The sequence below is a fragment of the Myotis lucifugus genome, unplaced genomic scaffold (genome assembly GCF_000147115.1).
Source record: "Myotis lucifugus unplaced genomic scaffold, Myoluc2.0 scaffold_162, whole genome shotgun sequence".
NCBI classification, from domain to species: domain Eukaryota; kingdom Metazoa; phylum Chordata; class Mammalia; order Chiroptera; family Vespertilionidae; genus Myotis; species Myotis lucifugus.
Window position 1 is genome coordinate 1,422,344 of NW_005871210.1, and position 16,557 is coordinate 1,438,900.

At 39.0% G+C, this 16,557-nt stretch overlaps 1 protein-coding gene across 10 annotated transcripts in view; it reads right to left on the reverse strand.

Annotated features, from left to right (window-relative positions):
- The window catches only part of NT5C2 (5'-nucleotidase, cytosolic II), a 122,793-nt gene that overhangs the window by 71,091 nt on the left and 35,145 nt on the right, over positions 1 to 16,557 (reverse strand). The window contains exon 1 of one of the 10 annotated variants that reach the window (XM_023759783.1): positions 10,481 to 10,503. The exons of 8 other annotated variants lie outside the window; for them this stretch is intronic. The gene's annotated coding sequence lies outside the window, so the exon portion shown is untranslated. Of the gene's footprint in view, positions 1 to 1,750; positions 1,776 to 10,480; positions 10,504 to 16,557 lie in introns of those variants that run through there. One more of the 10 variants, XM_023759782.1, reaches the window with a different exon arrangement.

The window sequence follows — 16,557 nt, forward strand, 5'->3', positions numbered from 1 at the left end:
CCAAAATGCTATAGCTAAAAAGACAACAGAGATACTAAGTTAATTCAAAATGGATCATAGACCTAAATGTTAAATCTAAAATTATAAAACTTCTAGGGAAAAAAATAGGAGAAAACCTTTGAGCTTTTGAGTTAATCAAAATCCTTAGTGCCAACACCAAAAAGCCCCCGCAATTGATAAAAAAAAAATTTATAAATTAGATTTCACCAAAATCTAAAACTTCTGCTCTTCAAAAGACACTTTAAGAGAAGGAAAACCAAAAAACCTTGTTCCTGAGGAGGGGAGGACGTGGCAGGGCTGGCAGCGCTACTACATCAAGGGCATCAAACAGATCTTTGGCTATGGTGCATGCTTATTTCAGGTCCAGCAGCAGGAGCTTCAGTCTGCCTGACACTTCAGTCCAGCCCTCTCCTGATTGAGGCTTGACTCACAGGATTCCACCATCCCAACCACTAACTTGGGGCCACGGGCCCCTTCCCTTGCATATACCCTGGGTTTGTGCATGTTTTCTGCTAGGTGGGATCAGAGGGCAATTTCTCTTTTATGTGTACATATGCTAAATAAACGTAATTTAAAAAGCAAACCAAAAAAAGAGAAGGGAAAGATAAACTACAAAAAAGGAGACAAGTTCTCAGCCTAAAGGAGCTTACTTTTTAGTGGAGGAGTCAGAGAGTAATCAAATATATACTAGAGGCCCAGTGCACGAATTTGTGCACCAGTGGGATCCCTTGGCCTGGCCTGTGGGATTAGGCCAAAACCGGCTCTCCAACATCCCCCGAATGGTCCTGAATTGTGAGAGGGCACAGGCCAGGCCGAGGGACCCCACTGGTGCACAATCGGGGCTGGGGAGAGATGCGGGAGGTTGGCCAGCCGGGGAGGGGCTGTGGGAGGGCTCCAGGGTGTGTCTGGCCCATCTCGCTCAGTTCGGATCAGCCAGACCCCAGCAGCAAGTTAATATACCAGTTGGAGCATCTGCCCCCTGGCAGTCAGTGCATGTCATAGCAAGCAGTTGAGCGGCCTTAGCATATCATTAGCATATTATGTTTTGATTGGTTGAACAGCCAACCGGTTGACTGGACACTTAGCCTATTTAGGCTTTTATTATAGAGGATTGTGTCAGGTAGCGACCGGTGGTATATAGTATGAATCAAATAAATAAGGTGAGGAAATAAAGAATGATAGTGGTCATATTGTAAATAGGAAAACCTTTGAAGGCCTCTATGAGGAGGTAACATTTGTTCAGAGGCCTGAGTAAAAATGAGGGAGTGATATATAAAATAACACAAACAATAAATCAACTCACCATAAGATTAGCATTATAAATCATGTTAATCTGTTTTGTATATTATGGTTTATATGAGTGATGTAAAACATTTAAAATACTTTATTCCCTTAGGAAGTAAACAGGACAAAATTATATTTTCATATAATTGTGTTTCCATTAAAATGTTATCTATCTCTCCTGTGGGGGAGAAGTAAACTGGAGGAAAATATTTACAAATCATATATCTGATAAAAGGACTTGTATCCAGAATATATAAAGAACTCCCAAAATGCAATAAGACAAACATCCAATTATTAAAAAATAGGCAAAAGATTTCAACAGATGTTTCATCAAAAAAGATATTTAGATGGCAAATAAGCACATGGAAGGTGTTCAACATCATTTATCATCAGGGCAATGCAAATTACAACCACAGTGAGATTCCACTATATGCCTATTAGAACATTCAAAATTAAAAAGACTTGCTCTGATTGTTGCGGCTCAGTTGGCTGAGCGTCATCCCATGCATTGAAGTGTTGCAGTTTCGAGTCCCGGTCAAGGCACGTGACCAGATTGCAGATTCAGTCCCCAGTCTGGATTTGTGATGGGATCAATGTTTCTCTCCCACAGTGACATTTCTCTCTTATTTCTCGTTCTTCCTTCCTCTCTCTCCAAAAATCAATAAAAACATTTTAAAAAAAAAGACCGACCATGCCAAATGTGGTGAGGATACACAGCAACTAGAACTCTAATACACTGCTGATGAGTATATAAAAATGGGACCAACACTTTGAAAAAATATTTGCCATTTCTTTAAAAGTTAAATCTGTATCTATGTCCCAACCTTCCTACTCCTAAGTAATTATCCAAGAGAAATTAAAGCATATATTTATATAAAGACTTATAGACAAATATTCCATAGCAGCTTTGTAATTGTCAGAAACTGAAAACAACCCAAATGTCTTATGAACAGGTTAAAGGTCTTATGAACAGGTTAAAGGACCCACTGTGGTACTTCATAAAACAGAATACTACTATGCAATAAAAAGCAATGAACTACTGGTATACAACCTAAATATCAAAATTATCCTGAGTGAAAGAAAAAAAATGATTCCATTTACATAAAATTCTAAAAAATGAAAACTAATTTATAGTGACAGAAAACAGATCAGTGGTTGCCTGGGGTGAAACAGTAAGGCTGGGAAGGGCCCCAAGGAAACTTTGGGGGATGATGTATGTTCATTACCTTGATTATAGTGACTGTTTCACAGGTGTCTCCATATGTCAAAACTTATGGCACGTTCTAAACATGTGCAGATTGTTACACGAATTTATACTTCAATAAAACTATTTTTTAAAGTCAGGCTTTATTTTCTCATTCCTAACAAATTAGAGGTAGTAATTACACTAAGAAGAGATTTCTCTCATTTTTAAAATTACTTTCTTCAAATTATTTGCAGGAAAAATTCAAAGTACTTTCTTGTATCACTCATGGATTAAGAAAAATATCTTTTTTTTAATCCTCACCTGAGGATCTTTTTTCTATTGATTTTTTTTTTTAGAGAAAGTGAAAGGGAGGGGAGGGTGAGGGTGAGAAAGAGAGAGAGACACATTGACTGGTTGTCTCCACATGCACCTTGACCAGGGCTGAGGATCGAACCTGCAATTGAGGTACATGCCCTTGACTGGGAATTGAACCCATGACTCTTAGTTCTGAGAGCCAATATTCTAATCAATGAGCCAAACAGGCCAGGATAAAATAAATACATTTTATTTCAAAAATTCAACTTATAGTCTCAGCAAAGGTCACACAAAATTTTATTCAACTAAAAATATAAACATAATTAAATAACCATATTATCACTAAAATGGGGTACACATTTATGTGAAGCTAAAGGGGTGAAATTTTCTTAAATCAGTATCTTCAAACAATTTCTCAAATGACAGTTTTCCTATTATTTTATCTAGCATGTCATAACATTATTATGACAGACTTTTGAACTCTATCCAGAAAGTCTATCTAATGCTTAACTATATTTCATAGTAACAATAAAATTAAAGATGATTATCATCTAGCAAAAAAAAAACAACAAAAAACAAGAGTTCCAAAAAGTAGGTAAACATTTCACTTGCCACCTGTTTACAGTGTCAAGCTTAAGAGTAGTTTTTCAATAAGTGCAGCAGCAGCTAATATTAAATAAAAAGCTCTAATTTTAATTCCTTTCAAACAATAGTGATAAATGGTACAGTTAGATAATTCTGTTTCAATATAAAATATCCAGCGTGCAAAGTAGTGTACCTGAAGAATAACAACTGAAATAAACTCTTAAACATTTAAAATATTATAGTCTCACACTTTAAAAATATTTCACAGGCAAATACACAGTTTCCTTCATCACTAACATCACCTTCCCCCAAAGAAAGGGAAACCAGCTGCCCCAACAGCTCCAGGCAACTGCTAAAAACAGGAAGCAAGAGTAACTGAAACTGTGGGGTAAGCCTGGTTATTAGCAACCTGCAGCCTGGTTAATAAAGCCGTTTTAAATGTCTGTTTCAGGTCACATCAGTAATTCACTTGGAAAGAAGTGAGTAGCACTTAAATATAATATATATTAAAGGCCTATCATCAGGCAAAGGGTTTAATACATATGGCAGTTTGAATCATATATTCATTTTTCTTTTTTGCTTGTTTTAGTGACCCAAATATATTTAATTAGCATTGAAATATCCTCTACTCCAAAACTCGGAGCCCTGACAGAATATATTTTGGCATTATCATGCCGCTGTGATTTAGACAAATTTTTTTTAGTAACATTCCATTGGGAAAACTTTTGAACATGTATCTCCAATATAGTATGTGCATTATTAAACAAACACACAGAAATTTATAGAGAATGAGCCAAAAAGTCATGTTTTCTTCACCCTGGAGGACTACTGATCTGATTTTCTCAATACCTTTGGCTATGGGAAGGCCCTAACAAATATTCAATTTTCAATGGAATTAAATGTGTCAATATAGATAATAAAATACTAGTAAGTAAATATGAACTCAGTGTTTTATTAAACTTCATTGGATTTTGTGAAATATAAAACTTGGAATTTATAAGTTTTATAATCAACCATTCTCATCCTAAGAACACTGAACACTACTTTGAAACAAATTTCTTTTTAAGTCTTTATTGTTTTAAGTATTACATGTCCCCATTCCCGCCCCCCCACCATCGACCCCTTTTAACCCATCCCTCCACCCCATTTGGAACAAATTTTGAATGGTTTCTTCAAACTTTCTCACCAACCAAAATTTATTTTAGTCTTTTCTTTTTATTGATTTTTTTTTTTATTGATTTCAGAGAGGAGGTAGAAACATCAATAAAGAGAATCATTGATTGGCTGCCTCCTACAGGTCCCCAGGGGGAAACGAGCCGGCAACCCAGGTATGTGCCCTGACCAGGAATCAAACCGTGACCTCTTGGTTCATAGGTCAACTCCAATGCTCAACCACTGAGATCAGTAGGGGCTTGATTTTTTGAGAGAGAAAGGAAGGAGGGTGTGGGAGGGAGGGTAAGAGCGAGAGCGACAGGAGAGAGAGAAAAACATGGATTTTGTTGTTCCACTTACTTATGCATTCGTTGGTTGATTCTTGTATAGTACTCTGATGGATGGAACCAACTGAGCTACCTGGCCAGGGCTTATTTTGGTTTTCATAAATACAACTTTAATTGCATATTACACACAGTAAAAAAGTTAACTTCAGGTGTGAGGAACATCTGGCCCACAAGGAATCATTTGGTCTGGCCCTGCCAAGGCATTAGGGGTGAGTTACTACTAATTAAATGTTTGACCAAATATAGCAGGCTAATTTTTAGGTAGATTATTTTGTATGGCCCTCGAATTATGTTATAAATATCCAAATGTCCCTTGGCAGAAAAAAGGTTCCCAACCCTGGTTTACTTTATGGAAGAAGAATAGTTAAAGCTATATCCTCCATTTGCATGCCTGGTAGCATACTAAGTAGGCACATTTTACACAAAGCCCTTGATAACCTTAGTCCTTGACACATGAGTAAATAGTTTTAAGCAGTTCATGACAAAGGGGTTTTGTTCATTTTTCATTTTGCTATCCTCATTCAGTTTTTTTTTTAATGATTTAAATGTTTTTATTGATTTTAGAGAGAGGAAGAGAGGGGGAGAGAAACATGAATGTGAGAGAGAAACATTGATCAGCTGCCTCCTTCACACACCTAAAAGGGGTCCAAACCAGAAAGCCAGGCATGTGCCCCAATTGGGAATCAAACTGGCAACCTTTAGGTGCACTGGACGACACTCAACCAACTGAGCCACACTGGGCTCATTCAGAGTTCTTTATGTAATTTGCCTCACGTTGCACTATAACATTCCTATCAAAGGCCAACTTCAGTTTGCACATCAAGTGATGCAGAAGGCTAACAAATTTGAATTAATAAAATCACACTTATCTACCCACACATATCACTTGCTATTCTCTTACCCTGCTTTATTTTTCTTTTTTGCACATTAACACTTCCAGACATAATATATTTGATAGTGTGCGCACTGTTAGTCCCTTTCTCTAAATTATAAGCTCCAAGAGGGTGAAGCTTACTGTGTTTGCTACTAGACAACCCCAGTTTCTTGAATGGTCTGCTACACACCGGCAGAAATAAAACTCAAACCTCTAGACTTGAGCTCTTTGCCTTTCAGAAGCTAATTCTGTGTAAGCCTGAAAATGCAAGAATATTGTACAAGTTCCTTTTAATGCTCTAATCAGCGTTCTCAACCTGTGGGTCGCAAACAATGAAAATACATCCTGCATATCAGATATTTATATTACAATTCATAACAGTAGCAAAATTACAGTTATGAAGTAGCAACAAAAATAATTTTATGGTTGGGGGTCACCACAACATGAGGAACTGTATTAACGGGTCGCGGCATTAGGAAGGTTGAGAACCACTGAGTCTAAATGAATCTTTGTGAAATCTTACTCTTGGTTCAGAAATGCGTAAGATTCTTGGCTTGATTAACACAGTATGTTGCTAATGTTTTAACATCAGGCCTTTGAACAAAAAGTTCCTTGTACACCGGTGGAAAATAAAACTGAGAACCCTTGTCAAGTGAGAAACGCAGTACCTGTTGCCTTGACAATGTGTTTTTCTTCTTCAAGCAAAACATGTTCCAATCTCTAATCTGAAACTGCGACTAGAAAAATATAAATTTCCATTTTCCTAAAGTTTCAAAATTATACAAAAAAGACCTGAACTTGTCATGTTCTCCTGAACATTCTACTGCTGTTACTCCTAGAATTCCATTCTCTGCCATACCACACAGAATGCTACTTATCTGTTCTACATATTAAGGTCACTTCCAAAGGATGTTTTGAGCAATGCCAGATCTTCAGTAACATGGATACTGACACAAAGGAATAAGAGAGTATGTAAAGAAAACATTTTAAAAGATTGGGCTTCATTAAAATACCAATGGCCTACTTCAAAGATCTAGAACGAACTCTCCAAAAATTCATCTGGAATAAAAAAAGACCCCGAATAGCTGCAGCGATCCTGAGAAAGAACAAAGTAGGTGGGATCTCAATGCCAGATATCAAGCTGTATTACAAAGCCACTGTTCTCAAAACTGCCTGGTACTGGCACAAGAACAGACATATAGATCAATGGCATAGAATAGAGAGTCCAGAAATTAGCCCGAACCAATATGCTCAATTAATATTTGACAAAGGAGGCAAGAACATACAATGGAGCCAAGATAGTCTCTTCAATAAATGGTGTTGGGAAAATTGGACAGATATATGCAAGAAAATGAAACTAGACCACCAACTTACACCATACACAAGAATAAACTCAAAATGGATAAAGGACTTAAATGTACGACAGGAAACCATAAAAATTCTAGAAGAATCCAAAGGCAACAAAATCTCAGACATATGCAGAAGCAATTTCTTCACTGATACAGCTCCTAGGGCAGTTGAAACTAAAGAGAAAATGAACAAATGGGACTACATCAAAATAAAAAGCTTCTGCACAGCAAAAGAAACCATCAACAAAACAACAAGAAAACCCACTGCGTGGGAAAACATATTTGCCAACATCATATCTGATAAGGGCCTAATCTCCAAAATTTATAGGGAACTCATACAACTTAACAAAAAGAAGATAAACAATCCAATCAAAAAATGGGCAAAGGATCTAAATAGACACCTTTCAAAAGAGGATAGTCAGAAAGCCAAGAGACATATGAAAACATGCTCAAAGTCACTAATCATCCGAGAGATGCAAATCAAAACAACAATGAGGTACCATCTCACACCTGTCAGAAGGCTATCATCAACAAATCAACAAACGACAAGTGCTGGAGAGGATGTGGAGAAAAAGGAACACTTGTGCACTGCTGGTGGGAATGCAGACTGGTGCAGCCACTATGGAAGACAGTATGGAGTTTCCTCAAAAAACTGGAAATGGAACTCCCATTTGACCCTGTGATCCCACTTCTAGGAATATATCCCAAGAAACCAGAAACACCAATCAGAAAGGATATGTGCACCCATATGTTCATAGCAGCACAATTCACCATAGCTAAGATCTGGAAACAGCCTAAGTGCCCATCAGTAGATGAATGGATTAGAAAACTGTGGTACATCTACACGATGGAATACTATGCTGCTGTTAAAAAGAAGGAACTCTTACCATTTGCAACAGCATGGATGGACCTGGAGAGCATTATGCTAAGTGAAATAAGCCAGTCAATGAAGGAAAAATACCACATGATCTCACTCATTCATGGATAATAAAGACCATTACAAACTTTTGAACAATAATAGATACAGAGGCAGAGCTGCCTCAAACTGATTGTCAAACTGCAGTGGGAAGGCCAGGGAGGGTTGGGGGGCAGGAGGGAGGGGGGTAAGAGATCAATCGAAGGACTTGTATGCATGCATATAAGCATAACTAATGGACATAAGACACTGGGGGGTAAGGGAGGCCAGGGGATTGTCAAGGGCGGGGGGGGGGGGGGAGGACACATATGTAATACCCTTTGTAATACTTTTAGCAATAAAAAATAAAATAAAATAAAATAAAAGATTGGGCTTGAAGATACGTAGTTTGCCATCTATTATTTTGAAATCTACACTAATAAAAGAGAAACATGCAAATTGGCATCACTCCACTACGCCCACCAGCCAATTGGATGAGTATGCAAATTAACCCAACAAAGATGGCGGTTAATTTGCATACGCAGGCATGGAGCGAAGACTGAAGGCTGAAGAGGCTTGGCTTTTCCGCTGCGGCCGGAGTGAAGGCCTGGAACCCGGGTGCTGGAGGAAAACCGGTGCCGGCAGCCAGGGGAAAGGAAGGCCTATTGCACGAATCTCTTCGTGCAATAGGCCTCTAGTATTGCTATAATTAACTAAGGTCTTTCAAAAGCATAAAGGTAACAGAGCTAGTTTTTACATTCAGCCAATATGTAATTTGTGCCTTTAGTAATAATTCTTGAATATTCTTTTAAAAAGCAAACAAATTCTGCTTCAGCCCTGGCTGATTTGGCTCAGCAGATAGAGCATCGGCCTGTGGACCGAAGTGTCCCGAGTTCGATTCCGGCTAAGGGCATGTACCTGGGTTGCAGGCACATCCCCAGTAGGAGATGTGCAGGAGGCAGCTGCAGGAGGCAACCAATCGATGTGTTTCTCTCACATCAGTGTTTCTCTCTGTCTTTTCCTCTCTCTGAAAATCAATGGGAAAAAATAAATCCTCGAGGATTAAAAAAAAATAAATTCTGCTTTATATTTAAAAGAACTCATTCTCTTACCAAATAAGCTTCTACTCACCATTCAACTTTAACTGTTATCTTTCCTCTTACAAAATAAAAAGAGAGAGAAATCAGCCCTCGCCGGTTTGGCTCGCTGGATAGAGCATCGGCCTGGGGACTGAAGAGTCCCGGGTTCGATTCCAGTCAAGGGCATGTACCTTGGTTGCAGGCACATCCCAGTAGGGGGTGGGCAGGAGGCAGCTGATCGATGCTTCTCTCTCATCGATGTTTCTAACTCTCTATCCCTCTCCCTTCCTCTCTGTAAAAATCAATAAAATATATTCAAAAAAAAAAAAAAAGAGAGAGAAATCAGAAAGGCAGAAATAATCACCACTGTATTTCCACCTTTTCCTGGCAAAAAGTCAGGGACAGGCATGCATACAATGCCTTAATAATGCTGAAATAATAATAGCTAACATTTATTAAGTGGTCACTTCTTTTCATGTGTTATTCTAAGCACTATACATATTTTATCTAACTGATCTCACAACAGTATGAATTAGGTACTACTATCTTCATTATACAAAGAAGAAAACAGTATAGGGAAGTTAAATAACTTAACCAAGGTCATAGAATTATACTTGCAATGAAGTGTGCAGATTCTGGAGCTACACTGTGTGGGTTCAAACCTGGCTCCAGCACTAATGAGCTCTATGACTAAACAAATTGTAAAATCACTTCAGTTTCTTCCACTCCAAAATGGTCAGATTCAATGCATCAATAAGTGCAAGGTGCTAAGTATAGTAGCTGACACATAGTCCTTAATAAATTATTTATAATGCTAGAGCCCACACTGTTTAATACTGCAACCTCTGCACAATACAGTACTTGATGTTTGGAGGAATGTTATAATAGCTTTCTACTTTCAGAGTCAAAACTTCAGAGTACCCAATAGGTGCCAAGAGCTATACAATTTTACACATTTTTTTCATGTCAATCTAATTATTCTATATCCTATTTGTAGGTGTGTTTTTTTTCCTGACATCTCCTAGTTCCACATAAAACTATCTCATCAAACCTACCATAGAATAAATAATTCAAGGCTAAAAATATGGCATTTATTGATTTCTGATTTGTAAAAAACTCTGTTTACTCTCCAAGTTACAGCTTGGTATTTATACCATACCACTTAAATTCATAGATATATCTTAAAATTCTTATAATGTTGATACAGAATGTTCGAGCTGTATCTTTTAGCTGATTTATTTAACAGCTCTAAAACATAAACCTAGAGATACACGTCTAACTAGATTCTAACATGACTAGTTAAGGAAAACAGATTGCCAAATGTTTTCCAAGCATAACTAGTAAAATACATGAAATACTCATCTTTATAGGCAAATTACTTTATTTTTATTTACTTATTTATTGCAATCCTCACCCAAGGATATGTTTCCATTGATCCTGAGAGAGGAAGGAAGAGAGAGAAAAAAACATCCATGTGAAAGAGAAACATTCATCGGCTGCCTCCTGTACAGGCCCCAGCTGGGAATTGAACCCACAACTTTTTGGTACACGGGACCAAGCTCCAACCAACCGAGCAATCCAGCCAGGGCTAGGCAAATTTTAAAAAATACGTAGAGTAATGGAAATTTGTAGTGTAAAACATTTAGACTATTAATAGGTAAATCTAAATTTTTACTTTATACACTATTTGGCCCAAGTTTAGAACCTAACATAAGCTGTCCTCTCCTTATGAATTTATAGAGAGCAATTTTATGACAAACACAATGACAGAAAAGAATGTGTGTAACACAGCCCTTGCTGATGTGGAGTGTTGTCCTGTACACTGAAAGGTTGTGGGTTCAATTCCTAGTCAGGGTACATACCTGGGTTGTGAGTTTGGTCCCTGATTGGGGCACATATAGAAGGCAACAGATCGATTTTTCTCTCTCTCTCTCTGCATCTTTCTCTCTTCTTTTTTTAAAGAAGTGTGTTCCTTTTATTTATTTATTTATTTATTTTTTATTTCAGAGAGGAAGGGAGAGGGAGAGATAGAAACATCAATGATTAGAGAGAATCACTGATTGGCTGCCCCCTGCATGTCCTCCCACTGGGGATCAAGCCCACAACCTGAACATTTGCCCTTCGCTGAAATTGAACCTGGGACCCTTCAGTCTGCAAGCTGACGTGCTATACACTGAGCCAAACCAGCTAGGGCTCTTCTCCTCTTCTCTCTCTCTCTTTCTCTCTCTGTCTCTGTCTCTCTCCCCCTCTCCCCACCCCCTAAAATAAACATATCCTTGGGGGAAGATTAAAAAAAAAAAAAAAGAATGTGGAACACATGCTAAATGAGCCATGTTAAAAGGTAGGCTAAGAAATAACAGCATATATAAACCTAAATATGTAAAGCTAAACCATTAAAGTTTTAGAAGAAAATAGAGATGAACAGCCATATGACATCAAGGTAGGTAAGGCTTTAAAAATATATTTTTATTGATTTTGAGAGAGAAAGGAAGAGAGAGAGAGAGAGAGAGAGAGAGAGAGAGAGAGAGAGAAACATCAATGTAAAGGGAAACATGGACCCACCCCCTACTGGGAATTGAACAGGCAACCTTTCAGTGCATGGGATGACCCCCAACCAACTGAGCCACACCAGCCAGGGCAGGGGAAGACTTACTTGGATAAAAGACAAGACAAACCATAAAAAAAAAAAAAAAGATGGACAAATTTGGCTATACTAAAATTTAAAACGTATTCCTGCCAAAACATTCCATCTGAAACAAAACATGAAGAAATGATGAGACAAATCCAAACTGAGGGACATTATATAAGACAACTGGCCTGGACTCTTCAAATATACTAGTATCAGTATTATTCAAACAAAAAGTTGGGGACTTTTTGTGGGTTGAAAGTAACTAAAAGGACATGGGAACTAAATACAATTCCTGATCTAAGACTAGATCCTGGACTAGGGATAGAGTTGGAGAATAGTTATAAAGGTCATTATTGGGACCACTGAGAAATTTTCAATGTGCACTGGATATTAGATAATAAAGCTGCATCCATATTAAATGCGATAACTGTATTATAGTTTTGTAGGAATCCTTGTTCTTAGGACATTCAAGTAAAATTTTTTTTTTTTATCCTCACCTAAGGACATTTCTTCCACTCATTTCCAGTGAGAGTGGAAGGAAAGAAGGAGGGGAGGAGAGAATCATGGACTTAAGAGAGAGACACACACATAGATTGGTTGCCCTGACTAGGGCTGGGGAACCTGCAACCCAAATGAGGTATGGTGCCCTTGATTGGGAATCGAAATCATGACCCTTGGGTCCACAGGCCAACATTCTAACCACTGAGCAAACCAGCCAGGGTTAATCAAGTAAATCTTTTGAGGTCTGAACTGTCATGATGTCTGCAACTTGCTTTTAAATGGTTCAGGGGGGTGGGGGGGTGCCTGGCCAGGTGGCTCAGCTGATTGGAGCATTATCCCGTACACCAAAAGGTTATAGGTTCGATTCCTGGTCAGGGCACATACAGAGATTACATCTATGTTTCTCTCTCTCTCCCTCTCCCTCCCTCTCTCTAAAATCAATAAATATATCCTCAGGTGAGGATTTTAAAGAAATGTATGTCAAATCATTAAAGTGAACGAGTGAGACACGTGATGCTGGGCTGATGTTGTGGCGTTCGCTGTGACGTTCGCTGCGCCAACTAGCAGTGGGGGGTATCTGAAGCTGGCTCGTAACCCGAATTTTAGCTCGAAACTCAAAGCAAAAAATCGGCCGAGAGACGGCTGGTATCTCGAAAAACTCGTTAGTCAGGACACTCGTAAGTCAAGGCCCCACTGTACCTAAATATCCATAAAAAAACTGATTTATTCGTATAATGGAATATTATAGAGCAATAAAAATGAATGAACTAAAGATACATCTATCAACATAGATATATATCAAAAACATCATTAAAGCCCTGACCAGTTTGGCTCAGTAGCTAGAGCGTCGGCCTGTGGACTGAAGAGTCCCAGGTTCAATTCCGGTCAAGAGCATGTACCTTGGTTGCGGGCACATCCCCAGTAGGGGGTGTGCAGGAGGCAGCTGATGGGTGTTTCTCTCTCATGGATGTTTCTAACTCTCTATCCCTCTCCCTTCCTCTCTGTAAAAAATCAATAAAATATGTTTAAAAAACTAAAAAGTAAAAATAGGTAAAAAAATCATTAAACAAAAAAGCAAGTTGCAGAATCACATGTATAATATATTAAGCAAGAATATATGCACTTTTATGGATATATACATATTATGGGAATAATAATTACTGAATTCATGACAGTGTTTACTGCTGAGAGAGGGCAAGAGAGGGAAATAGGATAGCAAAGATTCATACAGGCTCAACTGATCTGTAATTTTATCCCTTTAAAAACATAAATAAATCCTTTCCCACAATTAGGAAATGGGGAAAAAAAACCACATAAACTAATTATGATGGTGCAGGGGCGGGGTAGGGGGACTGAGCAAAAAATGCAGAGGGAGAGAAAGCTCATGAACAGGAACAGTGTAGTGACTGCTGGGGGGATGAGGAGCAGGGGAAAATATATAGGGGGAATAAATGGTGATGGACGGAGACTTGACTTGGGGTGATAAACACACAATACAGTGTACAGATGATGTGTTGTAGAATTGTGCACCTGAAACCTGTTTAATTTTGTTAACCAGTGTCACCCCAATAAATTCAATAAAAAGAGAAAAGTAAATAACTCTCATGGTCTATAATTATACTAACATTACATTATTTTCTATGTGTTTGAAATATTACATATTTTTTAAGAAAATTTAACTTTTTGGTGGCTGTGAAGCTGGGGATATAGGGAGAAGCTGAGGACTTTGATCTCATTGTCCTCCTAGCCCTCTGACCATCATCTAAATGCCCTCAATAAAACGGTTTGATCCCCCCCAAAATAAGATAAAATTAAATTACATAAATTAAAACATTAGAGAAACCTCATTAAAATGACCAAGGAACTTTAAAAAACATAATATTCCACTTAACATTTGAAATGGAAACATACCCAACAAATTTAAACTTACTGATACATATACAGCCTTCTCTTTACAAGCAGACCCTGACATAGCAGATTTTTTCATCTCACCCTCTTGACAATGCTTCCCAACCAAAAAAAGACCATCAAAATGTAGGAACAAATAATTCAACACTCTCCAAATTAATCTAATCCTTTTGATTCTGTAGTCTGCCTAAAAAGGTATGTACGGGTAGCTTTGCTACTCTGCTGGCAATTTTGTTATTTTTATTGGTTTGCTGCTCAAGTTGTTTTCCCTAAAACAGAAAAAACAGCCACTGCAAACTCTGGTAACCAATCAAAGAACACAATCAAATTTCAAATGGTTGTGTCAAGTGACAAGGGCCTTAGCACTCCGCAATAATTTTCTATCAACTTCCTTAAATCAAATAACTTTTTCAGGCCTGAATGGAAACACACACACACACACACACACACAAAACAACACACACACAAAATACCAACTATTCACAAAAAAAGTTATCTTACTTCATTAATTTTGCTCTAACTGCAAGAAATTCGTGTAGAAAGAATATCTTGTAAACAGTTTACCAAAATTTCTCTAACCAGCTCTATCATACTACTAGTGGCCCGGTGCATGAAATTAGTGCACATTAAAAGGGGATTAATTAGAGGAAATATTTTAATATTGCTATTTGCCCTTTCTCTATAATAGAAGTGTCAGAGATGGAAGAAAATTAGTAAAATATATATGAAAATCTCCCTCCTGTCAGAGTCTCAGGTGCGCCAAAGGACCCAGAGTCAAGTCCCCGCCCACCCACTTGTGCCTCAAAATCGCATGAGACTCAGACTCGGCTGGCCCCACCCCCCTCAAGCCCCGCTGGGAGGGGGATGAAGCCTCCTGCTGATCGCACATAACTACCATTTGCATATTAGCCTTTTATTATTAAGACTAGAGGCCTGGTGCACGAAATTTGTGCACTGGGGGGTTTGTCCCTCAGCCCAGCCTGCACCCTCTCCAATCTGGGACATCCCTCTCACAATCCGGAACTGTTGGCTCCCAACCGTTCGCCTGCCTGCCTGCCTGATTGCCCTTAACTGTTTCTGCCTGCCAGCCTGATCACCCCCTAACCCAGCCGTGGGCAAACTACAGCCCGCGGGCCAGATCGGCCCGTTTGAAATGAATAAAACTAAAAAAAAAAAAAAAAGACCGTACCCTTTTATGTAATGATGTTTACTTTGAATTTATGTTAGTTCACACAAACACTCCATCCATGCTTTTGTTCCGGCCCTCTGGTCCAGTTTAAGAACCCATTGTGGCCCTCGAGTCAAAAAGTTTGCCCACCCCTGCCCTAACCACTCCCCTGCCAGCCTGATTGACGCCCAACTGCTCCCCTGCCGGCCCAATCGCCCCCAACTGCCCTCCCCTGCTGGCCCAATCGCCCCTAACTGCCCTCCCTTGCTGGCCTGGTCCCCCCCTACTGCGCTCCCCTGCTGGCCTGGTCGCCCCTAACTTCCCTCCCTGCTGACCTGGTTGCCCCTAACTGCCCTCCCCTGCAGGCCTGGTCACCCACAACTGCCCTCCCCTGCAGGCCATCTTGTGGCTGTGGGCGCCACCATCTTTGAGGGCGTGGCAGTCAATTAGCATATTCCCTCCTTATTGGCTGTGGGCGCCATCATCTTTGCAGCCTGCTGCTCAGTCATTTGGTTGTCCCTCACTAACCCCCTGCCGGCCTGGTCACCCCACACAGCCTGCTGTTCAGTCGTTTGGTTGTCCCTCACTAACCCCCTGCCAGCCTGGTCACCCCACGCAGCCTGTTTGGTCATCCGTTCAGTTGCGATGGTCACTTAGACTTTTATATATATAGACTGCTATACCAAACCCTTTTTCATTACCCCTCAATATATCTTTTGAATCTTCTTACTCTCCTGTGCCACCTTCTGTATGTTCTCCCTGATTCTTCCAACCTACAATAATCTCTCCACTCTGTACCAAAAAATAGTAATAGCTAACATGTATAGAGAATTTAATGTATGCCAGTATTGCTTCAATGGAATTATCCCACTTAATAGATAAAACCTTGTGAAATTTGTTCTATTTTTCCTGTTTTCATGGTAAGAGAAACTGAATAAGACTCCAAGGTTGCATGCATGTTAAGTGGCAAGCCAGGTCTCAAACCTAGATTCCAAAATCCATGCCCTGAAACATACCCGATGCTATCTTCTACTTTTACTACTCACATATCACTTAACATATTCCCTGTGATATTTAACATTTGTGTTCACAGATGTTGTCTTAACAGCTCAAAATACTACATTCATTCAACAAAAATTTACTGAGAGCCTATATGCCAGGCATTGTTGACTTCTAGGCATAAAAGCATGCTACAAAGCCCCTATACAAATAAAAAAGAGATAAATTTTCTAGGTACATAGGCATCCCAGAAATATGGGTAAGTGCTAAATTAATAATGATATGA